Raw genomic sequence first — 12,748 nt, 5'->3', positions numbered from 1 at the left:
TTTCCCCAAAAAAAAGTGCGTTTTTTCCGAGGGACTGGCAAAATATGTGTGTGTGTATGTGGCGCAATGGTTGCTCCCTCATGCCACTGTCCCTCGTTTTTGTTGTTGTTATTGTTTAGCTTTTGCTTCGACAACGACCAACACCGAGCGATGACAGTCCCGGCCCGGTGCTCCATTTCGGTACACTTTTTCCCCGGCACTCTTTCTCGTGGTTGTTGTTTTTTTTGTTCTTCTATGCTTCATCGTACGAGGTTTCACGTTACCCGATATGGTGGAGTAGGGGAAGGGGTCAGGTCGTAATCCTGTCGTGCCGGAGCACAGCAACATCAAACAGCGTTTAATAATCGTTCCGTACCGCCGTTATGCGCTCGCCGGCTTCTTTTACCACATTTTACGCGCGGTGCTGCTGTTTTACATACGGTAAATGAGTACAGTTTTGGGACGGGAACGAAAGCAAAAAAAGGGGAAAAAACCACGCTAGTCCAGGCGAGGTCCATTCGACAGTCCGAGGACCGTTTTGAAGTCAACCATCCCCGGGAGGCAATAATTACTTACTGTTGTACACACGTGCAGTCAGTTGAATGTGTGTCGTTGGTTGCTATTGCCGTTTGATGGAAGTGCTGGTCTAACAACAGCTTTATTAGCTTACCACCGATTACCACACACACACACACATGGACACAGCTTCAAAGGCGGCAAATAAAATGAGATTTAAATAATGCACAAAAAAGAGAGCGAACATAAAACAGCGAGCGCCAAGCACCAAGCAGCGTTTAAAATTTTCCGCTTTCGTCAGCAAATGATAGGACTGCGGGCTGCATGTGTAAAGTGCTGTTGATATTACACATGAGTTACTACCCATTCCAAAGCCCACCCCTCACATCCACCCCAAACCCGCCAAACAGCATTAAAGCTTTCGGAACGGAACGGCACAAAGCAGGCGTGCGCGCTCGCGATGGAAGATGACGCTGCATCCTTCCGCAAACAATCGTTTTTATTCTTTCTCCTTCTCTCTCACTCACTCGCTCTCTCTTTTTTTGACTAAATTAATCATCCATCCCGTGAAATGATGGTAAAAAAAAACCTGTGATGCAGATCACGGTCGACAGTCGGGCGGTCGATGGTCGCGTGTAGAAATGGGAAGAATCCGCCGACAAGAAGTGTTTTTCTTTTTCTTTTGGGGGCTTTTTAGAAGAAGTTTTGCACTTTTTTTCTCTTTCTAGTGCGTACCAAGAGTTTCAAAGACGTCGTGAGGGGAAAAGAGAGGCACATCAAGCGACGAACGAACGGACGGAAATGACAGAGCATTGGCAGAGGGCAAAAAGGAAAGAAAGGAAGATAAAAAAAAACAACAAGAAGGACGAAGCTTACTAACTTCCCTATTGCAATGTGAACTTCATTTTCAACTCACTGGGACGGGGAAGTGGAAAGTGGAAGTGGAGCGAGGGGGAAAATGGAGACTCTTTTTATGAAGTTTCCATCCCACATCCACCCAAACACACGCTGGCACACGTACAAAAAGCGTCTTATCACTTAAAGTGCCCGTGTGTGTGCCCTGCTGCGAGTTCGTCTGAAAGAGGGCGTCCGTTGACGTTACATCTTTAAGACACGGCACACTAGATGGGAAGCGATAGCGACAGGGCAGGGACGGGAATGACACAATGTGCATCAGGGGAGAGAAAGGGAAGAAAGAGAAGAAGAAGAGGAGTGTGCTGGCAAGCAGCGCCTGCCTATTAAATGCGATCAGTTGTGTGTCTCTAAATAGTAGGCGAAGAGTCGTCCCGCCGACCCATTACGAAGAAGCAGGATAGGGAAATAAAACCATTTTGTGCGGTGTGCTAGGCACACACAAAAAAGCTCCCCTTGCCATGTGTGTGTGTGTGTCTGTTATGCCTTTTTTTGCAATATAAAACGTGGGAAAATATTTACCCATGCAAAAGGACCTGCCGGGGAAGCAGCGCACACGACGTGCTGTGTGTGTGTCTGTGTGTATGTGAGAGAGATAAGGCAGACGCAAGCGAGACAGAGAGAGAGAGAGAGTGAGTGCGAGCTCCTCTCTCGCTCATCCGCGCTGCTTTTTGCCACACCGACACGACACGCTCCAGAAAAGGAAAACAGCATGCCGTATAATGATGGAAATCGATACGCTAGTGGCGAACAAACCCCACTCTCCCCCCACTTTCCCAGTGGAATGAGTGGGAAGGGATGGGATGGGGAGGGAGGGGATGAAGCGCATCAGTACAAAACGTGCCTGGGAGCGGAAAAACCAGCCGTGGAAAAGCCGTCGTAAAGCGGGCACTTAACGGGAAAATCGTTTGTGGTGTGACGATGGTCGAAAGGGCTGGCCGCGGGGGAAGGTCAGGAAGGGGGAGTGTAGTGTCAGAGGGATTGACATTTGCTGCTGTTCGTGTCGAGTCGCTTCACTTGCAAAAGTGTGTTTGTGTGTGTGTGTGTGTGTGTGTGTGTGTGTGTGTGTGTGTGTGGGGAGGCTATGAGGTTGATCGAAAAGTTGGGTGAAGGCGAGAAAAAGTCACTTTTTCGATGTGAAATCAATTTATTCTGATTTTATTTTTATGTTTTTGCCTCTTTAAATGACGTCATTAAGATCCAAACTACACTTACAAAAACACAGACACTTTACCGTCAACCCAAAATCCCTGGCTGCTATGGCTGTGTAGCGCTGGGCCGCGGTGGCGTTCGTTTCGCGGCGAGGGTCATTTGATTCAAATTCGGCGCGGCAAAGCTGCGGCTCTCGGCGAACATCGGCGCTAATGAGGAGGAAGATGGAAATTCTCTTCTCCCTCTCTCCCTCCCTGCTCGCTTACGCTCTTATGGAGTGACGCGTACGCTGCACTCACCGCTCGAGCAGAGATGGAACGAAGGAACGAGACGAAGTGTTTCGCTGTTTCGCCGTTCACTCGTCGCAACCTCACACCGCAACAACCTTGGCGTGAAAGAGGAAGGCCAGTCTGTCTTTCTCTCTCCTTCTCGCTTAGTGTGTGTGTAGGTGGGTGTACTGAGGACCAGGAAAGGAGAGCGGACCGAGGCCGTTCGTGTGTCCAATGCGGATGCGGTTCGGTGTGCGGAACTACGCGGATATTGCGCCTGGGGAACGCGTGAACCCGCGCCGATAATTTCATTCTCGTGCAGTGGTGAAGGGGACAGACAGCACGAGAACGGTGAAGGGATTTTCCATCGATGTCGGCGTGCGACGGTCAGTCAGTCGGTTGGGATCAGGCGGTCGGTCGGTCGGTCAGTCAGTCAGTCAGTCAGTCAGTCAGCGAGCCAGCGAGCCAATCTCCGTTTCTTCTCCGTTTGTGACGATCGCGTGTTGTTGTTATTGTTTATCTTTCCCTTTTTTCGGTTTGTTTTCCGTTCCGTTATGCCTAACCGGTCGTTGTGATAGGAGAGAGATAGAGAGAGAGAAGGAAAGTGCGAACAAGAACTATCAAAGGTAATCGTTAGAGCGTTCAGGCTGTTGTCGGTTTGGTGAGCAAACCTGTGAAGCTGCATTTCCGCTGCCCCTTTGGGGATGTGTGTTAACAATGTGCGCGCCTTAAAGACGTTAAAGACACGGCACGGGTTTTCTCCTGTAACAAAATACAACCCCCCGGGAGTCTCGTTACCGGCAAAAAAGGTTACGCTAAGGGCCATAACCTCCGCCCCGGCTTGGGAGGGTAGTAATAGACAGGGCCGGTGTGTAGTAGTAGTAGTGTAGGGGACCATCTGCTTCATGTCCAGCGTTGCTCTGGATAGCTTCAGTTAGCACCCGAAACCGACAAAGAACCACGATGCATGTCGTGGGTGGAAGCGAGGGGGTCCGAGGTGACCAGAACCTTCGCCCGCCTCCGCTCCAAAGGAACTTGCTTGCCCCTTCACACGGAGAAGATGTAAACATCTCAAAACATGCTTATGATTTTATTGGCCATCTCTATGTGTGTAGGAGGATGGGTGGCGCATCTAAACTGACGGGGCCGTGTTTTAATTTGGAGCACACACACACACACCCACACACACGCCAACGCAATGTGTTTTCCTTCTGCGTCCCGTGCGGGAGATTTCAGGATGATCTGCCCTGCTTCTTCTTCTTCTTTCTTTCCGTTGAAAAACGGCCGCGGAATAGTTTACACGCACAGCGCGCCGCCAACGTCCAAAGGAAGACTAAACAATTTTCCAACGCCTGCTACGGCTGCTGCTACGGCTGCTGCTGCTAGGGGCTTGGAGGCAAGAGGTTGGAATCATGACGGTCCCGGATTGAAGTGGAATTTGAGTGGAAACACTTTTTTGCTGTGGGTTTGTGTTGCGTTGGAAGGGAAACGGGAAGGGGGACGTCTAGGAGGGACCACGTAACGCCGCGGATTTACTCCACATGTCCGAGGCAAAACCGTTCACCACGGCTTACTGCTCATCTGCTCCCCCTCTTTGGTGGTACACCTTTTTGGCTTGGGCGCGTGTGAAAACGAGCAAGAAAGAGAGAGAGCGCGTGCTTTAGAGAGCGAAAGCGAGAGCGCACAGCATTAGAAGATGCTGCGGGGCATCTCGTCAGTGTGTGTGCACAGGTCGTCGTATCACGTTCACCATTCCCCCTGCGTGTCTGTGTGGTTTGGGTTGGGGTTGAGCTGCGCTGCCGTCAGCCAAAACAGTCTGTAAGCGGGCCCAGTCCTAGTCGGAACCAAGTTCCGAATGGAATCTCTCTAAGTGCCGTCACAGGGGGAGGGCAGGAAGAAAGCAGAAGAAACGGGGCGCATCACCGTTAACTTGTTGGGTTTTTGCGTGTGCCATTTTTTTGTGTTGTTCTCTGTTCTGTTCGGCTGGTTGCGTTTTCCTTCCTTTCCTTCGTTCGGGTGTGTTGTCTGTCTGTGAGTAAGTGACTGTTGTGACTATGAATTAATTAATCTAGGCTAAAGAAACTTGCTTCAAAGTGTGTGCGAGTGTGTGATAGAGGTCACTGCATTGGATTTTTATCTCTTCCTCTGTGCCACTGTGAACTTCGATCGATTGCACATCATCGACACGACGAATACACACACACACACCAGCATCCCCAATTGCAGGAGGCCATCGATAGAACGTCCAATTCCAATCAAACAGTGTATGTGTGTCCGTGTGTCCGTGTGAGTGAGTGTTATTCCTCGCAAAGACAACATAACCAAACAAATTCAAACCGTGCCGTGTGTCTCCCTGCCTACTGTGATGTGACTGTTGTGTGTCCTGCGGGCAGCCAGAATTTGTCCCTCCCCCCCCTCCCCAGGATGAAGCAAAGCAGCAAAAAGGATATACTCTTGCTACTCTTCTCTGATCCGGTTCTGCTGTCTTTCTGTGTGTGTGTGTGTGTGTGTTTGAAAAAGAAAGCATTATAGACTGGGCAGAAGGAGAAGGAGAGAACGATGTCATGCTTGTACGTGTGTGTGTGTGTGTGTGTGTGTGTGTGTGTATGTATGACTTAGTTGTACCGGATACGGTGCAGTTGTCGCTGTGTGCGTGTGTATGTGTGTTTGTGTGTGTTTGTCGGTGCATAAAACGTGGGCACTTTGGCGAAGCCATGTCGTCGGATAATTCATTCTTTTGGCGAAGAGCGCACCGAGACACGAACCCCTCACTTGTCTCCCACCGGGCTGCCTCTTTACACCCCCTCTTGGCCCCTCCCCACAGTTGCACAGTTTTGGTGCAATGGCATTATGATATTAATTCCAAACCCGTACTCTCTACTCGGGCACAGCGCTCAGCGTCGTGCTACGGTGCCCGAGCTGCCCGGGTCATCTGCCTCGCAGCTTGCAATGGGTGGGATGAAAAAACACCCACATACCCCCGTTCGACACATACAAGATGCGCTAATAAAAAAAAAGATGCGGGACAGGGGTGGGGGGGACCGAGCGATTATGCAGAGGCACAACCGCCCGACGATTCGCTCCTTCTGCTGCTGCTGCTGTTGCAGGCTAGCGTTATTATTTTTATATATGTGGTAGCGTTGTACCACTGAGACCACCGAGACGAGGAGCAAGGAGTGATCCCTACTCTAATCGGACGACCGGACACACTCACTCACTATTACTGTACCGCAAACAAACCCACCCCGGACCAATGTCTGGGCCACAGACCACACCACTGTCGCGCGCGGTTGGAAATATACATCACAATCTTGGTTCCCCTTTTTTACTTGGCGCGAATCAGCAGCTGCAGTACTTTATTAAACACCACACACACCACCTCTCTGGTGTTCCCTTATTCCCTCCACAGTTTGTGCAGTGCGGCAGAGTCGTCGAGTTAACCGCAGAGGCAGCAGCAGCAGCCTCAGAAGTAGCTGTGTTGACCCGTGAGCTGGCTGTCTCACACATTCCGAACCACTTCTGTGGGGGAAATAGGAAGCAGGGGCGAGGGGAGGGAAAGTGCAGTGTAAACATTCATCATCCGGTGCAATTGGTACTACTACTTCAGCGCGAAGGACCCCAAACTGCGAATGGGGACGGGGGGAATGCAACGATCGTTAGGCAACCTTACTGCTGCTGCCGTTTTCAACAACATCCGCTACTGTATTTATTGTTTTGTTGTTGTTTCTGGTAGTTACAAGGGAAAGAGGTGACGCGTAAGTCGAAGGGGTAGTCGTTGGGCTAGGGTAAACAAATCAACCCCTCCCAACTGGGGGGGACCGATGGACGAATACACTTGTGAGGAAATCCAAATCGGCGTCAATCGTTTGGGGGCCGTCGCTTCCGTTTACTCCAACCCCTCGACAAGCGCTCGTTAGCAAGGGAATGCTCTCTAGCATGGTCGCGTACGTGGCCAATGCATGGCTTCAAGATGGCATTGTTGTGGCGCCGTCCACGGATGGATGGATGGAGGCGCCTGGTATCGCAGGGCAGCAAACAAACAAACGCAAAAAACTACTACGAATAAGGTGTCCACTGGTTTATTAGCTGCGTTGTGGTCGTCCTCTTTGGAGGGGGGCGCAACGGGAATCACACACTAAGGAGGCGGGGGGGAAATGGTGGTACTAAAATAAGCAAAACCCACCGTCCAACCGTCCGCCCGGTTGGGAAATGGTGCAACGCGGCAACGACAGCAGCAGCAAACACCGTCAGCCCAAAACCGGTTGGGGTCAGTTGCACCGCGGGGGCGCGGGGGGGGGAGGGAAACCTTTCGGGTTCCAAAAATATTATCGCTCGTCAGCAGCAGCGCATACACACGGGAGGACGATACATTGACGATGACGACAGTTTTTTTGTTCTGTGTGTGGATTAAGTTGCTTGTCGCTGTTGTCGTCGTCGTCGTCGGCAATCGCCCCACGCCGGGGATCAATAATTATAATTCTCGACATGTTGTGTGTGTGTGTGTGTGTGTGTTGCCGCTTCCATCCCACGGCCCAGCGCAGAACGCGTGTCAGGTTACGTTATCGTGGCGCGGCTTTTTTGTTGCTCCACACCCCCCAATTCGCTCCCACACACACACACACACACACACGTGGAGTTCATAAGGTTTATCGTTTTGTTTAGTTTTTAGTTATGAATCTGTGGGGGTAGGGGAGCGCTGTGTGTTGGAAACGACAGCAACATATTGTAATCATGCTTTACATGTGGTGCAGTAAGGTCATAAACTAAGAGACGGCGAGGGGGTGTGTGTGTGTATGGGGAAGGATATGCTCTGCAGCATTATAAATCGTTTGGATGGGTGGGGGGTTTCGTGTACGCTGGTCAAACAAGTCGCCTTGTGTGTGTGTGTCGGGGGTCGTCTGGGTGTTTGAACGATGAAGACGTGTTTGGCCGTCCAAGCGACGCAGAGATACCAAGAGGTGCCAAGACACCTACCAAGGGTTGGCCAAGTTTTCTACCCGTTACAGACAGTGTCATATATTCTAGCAAACGATTTAGTGGGACGGCGTCGTGGGGGAAAACACCTCTGACTAAAAAAGAAAGGGGAAAAAAAGCAAGCGAGACAGCCTTTCGGTATGTAAAACTGTTGGCAACGCATCAAAACCCCGACTCTCGATCCTCTCGAACGGGTAAACTCGACCTGTGTGTACTGCCGTGTGCGAAGCGCCCCATCAGAGCGCCCCACAATCACATCACACAGCAGCAGGCTGTGACAGAGCCGTCCATCGACTGAGCCAAGCATCGACAGTCACAGTTCACAGTTCGCAGAGTTTCGAAGTTGCCGCGTCCTGAAAAGCGGCCTCGTCAAGAGCACCCGAGATTCCGGTTGCCGAAAGTACCTGCGAAACAAGTAATAAAGCTAACGGGGAATGGATGGAAATCCTCAGACAATCACAAGGATTTACGCGATTGATCGTCGTGCGCGTGTGTGTGTGTGTGAGAGGAAGGGCAGGGGTGAAACCTCAAGAAACCATGTGACATGAGAATACATTGTTGGAGTTTGCAGAACTGGGTACTCCTCTCTGGTGCCATCTCGCTTCGTTAATGCAGCGTGATGCGCTTCGTCGGCAAAAAAAGGACAGTGCTCGTGTTCGGCTTTCCTCCTACATGTGTTTGTGGTTGAAAATATCTCTCTCTGAGTGTGTGAGTGTGTGTGAGTGTACATCGTGCGGGCAGTGCTGCCAGCTAGAATCAGAAGCTTCTGCACAGCTTCAGAACCGAAGTTTTGGACTCTATCTCTCTTGCGTCGTGTGCTCTGTTTCTCTCTCTCTCTCTCAGTCGGTCGTTCTTGTCTTCTTCATGCAGAAGTTTCGTGCTGGTGTGTTGTTTTTTAGTATCGCGCATAATTCCGTGTATTTACATACGAGTGCTTGTATGTGTCTATGCCTGTTTCTGTGTGTGTGTGTTTGTAATGTAGTGTCGCAACGCAGTGTGTCTACACTGGTGTGTGCATGCTTGATGCTGAATGAAAGGACTGGGACAAACTGGGAACGTAATATCCAAAAAAATGAAAGAAGATACTAATTCCGTCCACCCTGGTGTTGGTGGAGGAAGTGGTAGTGAGGGTTATATTGCGGGGAGGGGGCAGTTTTATTATTATTAAGAGCGTCTTCTTTGTCTTCTGGTCAAAAACCGTTCCGCTGTGGATGGCTATCGCATAAAAACGGGCGGAAAATGAGTCTTGAGGACCTCCTGGAAGTAGTTCGGATTATTTTAATTATCTCCTCGCTGCACACATGCAAACCTCTGTGTGTGTGTGTGCGTACTGGACAGTTTTCTCTTTCCTATCCCACTCTTGGTATGTAGTGCTCGAGCTCTCTCTTTCTCTCTTTGTTTCTCTCTTTCTTACGTATAGTCGCGTATAGTCTTTCTTGTTCCGTGCCGCGTACCACGTACTCCGGCCACTACACACTGCTTAGCTTCTTGATCTAGTGTGCTGCGCCTCCGCGGTGTGTTACTCTCGTGTGACACACCGAGCTGCTCGTGTGCCGTTTTTCTCCTTCCGTCGCGTGGAAAGTACAGCCAAACGAGGGAAGATCCATCCTGCTTGGGGGTCCGTCTTGATATTTTATTCATGCATTTATATTTAATTTGAGATTCGGAGTACGAATTACGGAGGTATTTCAGGGCAATCGACCAGGAGGGGAGGGGGATACCATCTTCTTTTGTGTGGGAGAATTTTCCGCATGCGAGAAACGTGACGTGCTGGTGCCTGTTTTGACCTGCCGCATCAATATGCTGGATATTGGTCTCAGGTTTGCTTTTTGGTTCGAAACCGAAATCGAAACAGAGACAGCGATTGAGGCGTGAGGTGTAGTGGGCTGGGACCGGGAATGGGGAAGTGTGCTGGACTGAAGCGAGTCGGCAAATGTGTGCGAACGTGAGCGAAACAGCTGAGCGAAGCAGATTACGGAGTGGAAAACCTTTCCCGGTTTGGAAAATCAAACACCGAACGAGAAAGCACTAAAATCACGGTGAGATGGAAAAAGGGAGAAAGCAAGAGTGTGTGAGAGAGAGAGAGCGCGCGCACTCGCACACAAACAGGAGTGAGAGAGCGGAATTTGGCAATCCAGTGATGGAATTTCATCAGATGACGTGGTTCGAACGGGAGCGAGAAGGCATGCTGCGATGAATGAAATGATAAAACATTTTCCGGGAAAATATTGCAGTGGAAAGGCGTGGAAGTGCTCCACCACTTGCTTTTCCCTTCCCATCCCCCCCGCGCAAATAAAAAAAAACACGCTGGAATGGTTCCTTCTCGCTCGCGCACCCGACGTTGTGTTGTGGTGCGTTCGGAATTCAGCAGTAGCGCTTCCGGTCGCTTTCGCTTCCTTCGCTCCCTTCCGTTCGGGCTGATGGGACGGCAAGTAAAGGGGGTCAGTGGTGCCAACCCGAAGCAGCAGCAGCAGCAGCAGCACCAGCACAGAACGTGGAAAATCGGGCAACGGATCGGGCAACGGATCGGGCAACTGGCAAGTTCTGGGCAAAAGCTTTCACGTTGCTCATCGCGCAGAAGAACGGGGGAGGGCGGTGTTCGTCGTCGTGCCATCGTGCCATCTTTGTCTGCGTTCAGCCGAAAGCAGTGCGTTTGTGTGTGTGTGTGTGGGGGCCGAATTCGGCAAGCAGTGCAGTGCCGTCCGTGTGCCGTCCTGGTGGGCCCGAAGAAGTTTGTTAGTGTGGCGAGCAGTGTTACGGCGAGCAGAGGCCGCGCGAAACTTTCTGTGCGATGCGGTACATGGAGATTGTTTTTTTTTATTATTTTTTTTAAATTTCTGTCTACTAGTGTGTGCACGCACCGCCGTTTTGTGTGTCGGTTTTTTTCTTCTCGCGCTGGTGCGTGGTGACGTGTTGTTACCGTGTCTCTTCCGATGGGGTTTTACGTTCTGCTTTAAGCCCGAAATCACCACCAAAAGAACGTCCCTCTTACCCAGATCTCGAAACAGCCCTGTGACTCATTAGTGGTCGTTCTGGTGGAGCGCAGTGGAGTGAGAGGGAATGGAAGAAAGAGGTGGCAACAACATACGCGCACACACGTGTTGTGTTGGGCCGAAGCGTGAGCAAAGAAATTGGCGCTCCTGGTGCGGAATCGTTGCGTGCGTGCGTGCGTGCGTGCGTGCGTGCGTGCGTGCGTGCGTACGTGCAAAAGTGTGCGTCCCGTAGTGTGCGTGTGTGGGACGAGGAACTGGGGAAACGTGCTTCGGGACATCCTCGCCCCCGTTCATGCCACGGTAACGGATCCTGCCAGTGCGCTCTTGCCAGCCTTCTTGGATGTCCTTTTTTGTGTGTGTGTGGTGGTCGTGTTTTGTAGTGCGTGTGACCTTTTTTTGTTTTGTTGAATCTTCGTGCAGTGGTGTGCCAGCTTTGAAACTATCGAACTCCACGGAGAGACTGTAAAAACACTCACAAATGGAATCACTCAATGGAAAAACAAGGATAATGAACGGTTAAACACAGTTCCGCAGTGAACTGAAAGGACTGAAAAGCTGTTCTCCTCCTCCCCCGGTATTCGCTTTTTTTGTTTAAAGAGCAACGGAATCGGAGTGTGTGTGTTCTGCAAAATGAGAAAATCCCTGCAGTGATACCCACACACAAACACACACATACGGCATACTGGTTGTTTGGTGGAGTGAGTGCGCTCTGTTTTCCGTGTCCGTGAAGAAACGGGTTTTGCAGCCAGCCAGCCAGCCAGCCAGCCAGCGAGAAAGCGAGTCGAAAATTAGAAGTTCGTGGCCCTGTTCCGTTCCGGCGGGCGGGCTGATGGGGGTGGGGGCGCCTGCTGTGGTCCGGCGCTGAAAGCCACGGGGTCGATCGTGAAAATGTGGGTGAAATGGCAAATGTAGGTGAAACACAAAGCACAAGAACCGACGTTCAAAGCGTGTGAGTGTGTGTTTTTTTTTACGTTTTATTGGGAGAGAGAGAGGGTGTGTGTGGGTGGAAGAAAACAGTTCAGAATGCACACACGTACCGCAGCCGTTATGCGGTCGAAGGCCAATGGTGCTTGTGTTTTTTTTTTGTTTCGTTCGAGTGTCGAGCTTGCTGGTGGTGCACTGTGTGTGTGTGTGGCTGTGTGGATTTGATGGTCGTGAAGCAAAAAAAAAACACTACTACGGTGGAGGGACTCGTGGTGGGTGGATGGTGGAGGGTGGTGACCACCACTGCTCAATGATGGAGAAGTTATAGCCTCCCCCCAGAGAGTGGTGGCCTGATGGAAGGATATGGATTTCGATCGCGACAGCTCAGAACCGGCCATAATCAATTCCCCAATCGCTCGGGAATGCCCCGCTTCAAGAAGTATGTGTGTGTGTGTGTGTGTGTGTGTCTGTGTATTTCTTCCTCTAGAGCACCACCACTGCTCTGCATCGAATCCAAGAGCAAAAGAGTGCGATAGAGCGACGCAAGAGACGATAAAAAGAACCGCTACAAAGGAGCGGGGAGGGGGGCATAAAAAGGAGGAAAAACAAACGTAATCGTGACGGGTTTTTTTTCTTCTTTTGGTGTGACGTGACCGCTCGCGCCCGTTTCACGACCAACATCAAAAACCGAAATGAGATGATGATTGGGTAGCCGGGAAGCGGCCGCTTTGCTCCGCTCAAATCGGAAAAGATCGGAAAGCGCAGCGGAAAAACCCCCTTCAAACCCGGCCCCGGACGTTTCGCCGCAGCTCGCAGACTCGGAGGAAATAATATTATGCTATAATATGCCTTTTTCCACTGTATGGAGAGCAGCACATTTATGTTCGTTTCGGCAAAGCTGCTGCTGCTGGTGCTGCTGGTGCTCCCGTTTTCTTTCAGTCTTTTGGGAGATGATTGGGTGACAGTGCAGCAACGGAAATCGCACAGCGCTCGTCTTCTACTGCACCATAAAAAGTTAAAGAATCCGGG

General features: G+C 50.8%; 1 protein-coding gene across 7 annotated transcripts in view; it reads left to right on the top strand.

The window, feature by feature from the left end:
- The first annotated feature begins 3,227 nt into the window (after positions 1 to 3,227).
- LOC120898256 (innexin shaking-B) overlaps positions 3,228 to 12,748 on the top strand; it is a 64,439-nt gene continuing 54,918 nt past the window's right edge. For 2 of the 7 annotated variants that reach the window (XM_040303839.1, XM_040303840.1), the window contains exon 1: positions 3,234 to 3,454. The gene's annotated coding sequence lies outside the window, so the exon portion shown is untranslated. Of the gene's footprint in view, positions 3,455 to 4,637; positions 4,864 to 10,534; positions 10,599 to 12,748 lie in introns of those variants that run through there. The other 5 variants (XM_040303838.1, XM_040303833.1, XM_040303835.1 and 2 more) reach the window with 5 other exon arrangements.

Source organism: Anopheles arabiensis, chromosome 2 (assembly GCF_016920715.1).
Source record: "Anopheles arabiensis isolate DONGOLA chromosome 2, AaraD3, whole genome shotgun sequence".
In the NCBI taxonomy this organism is placed as follows: Eukaryota; Metazoa; Arthropoda; class Insecta; order Diptera; family Culicidae; genus Anopheles; species Anopheles arabiensis.
The sequence above is the reverse complement of the archived record's forward strand: the minus strand, read 5'-3'. Positions and strand labels throughout refer to the sequence as shown.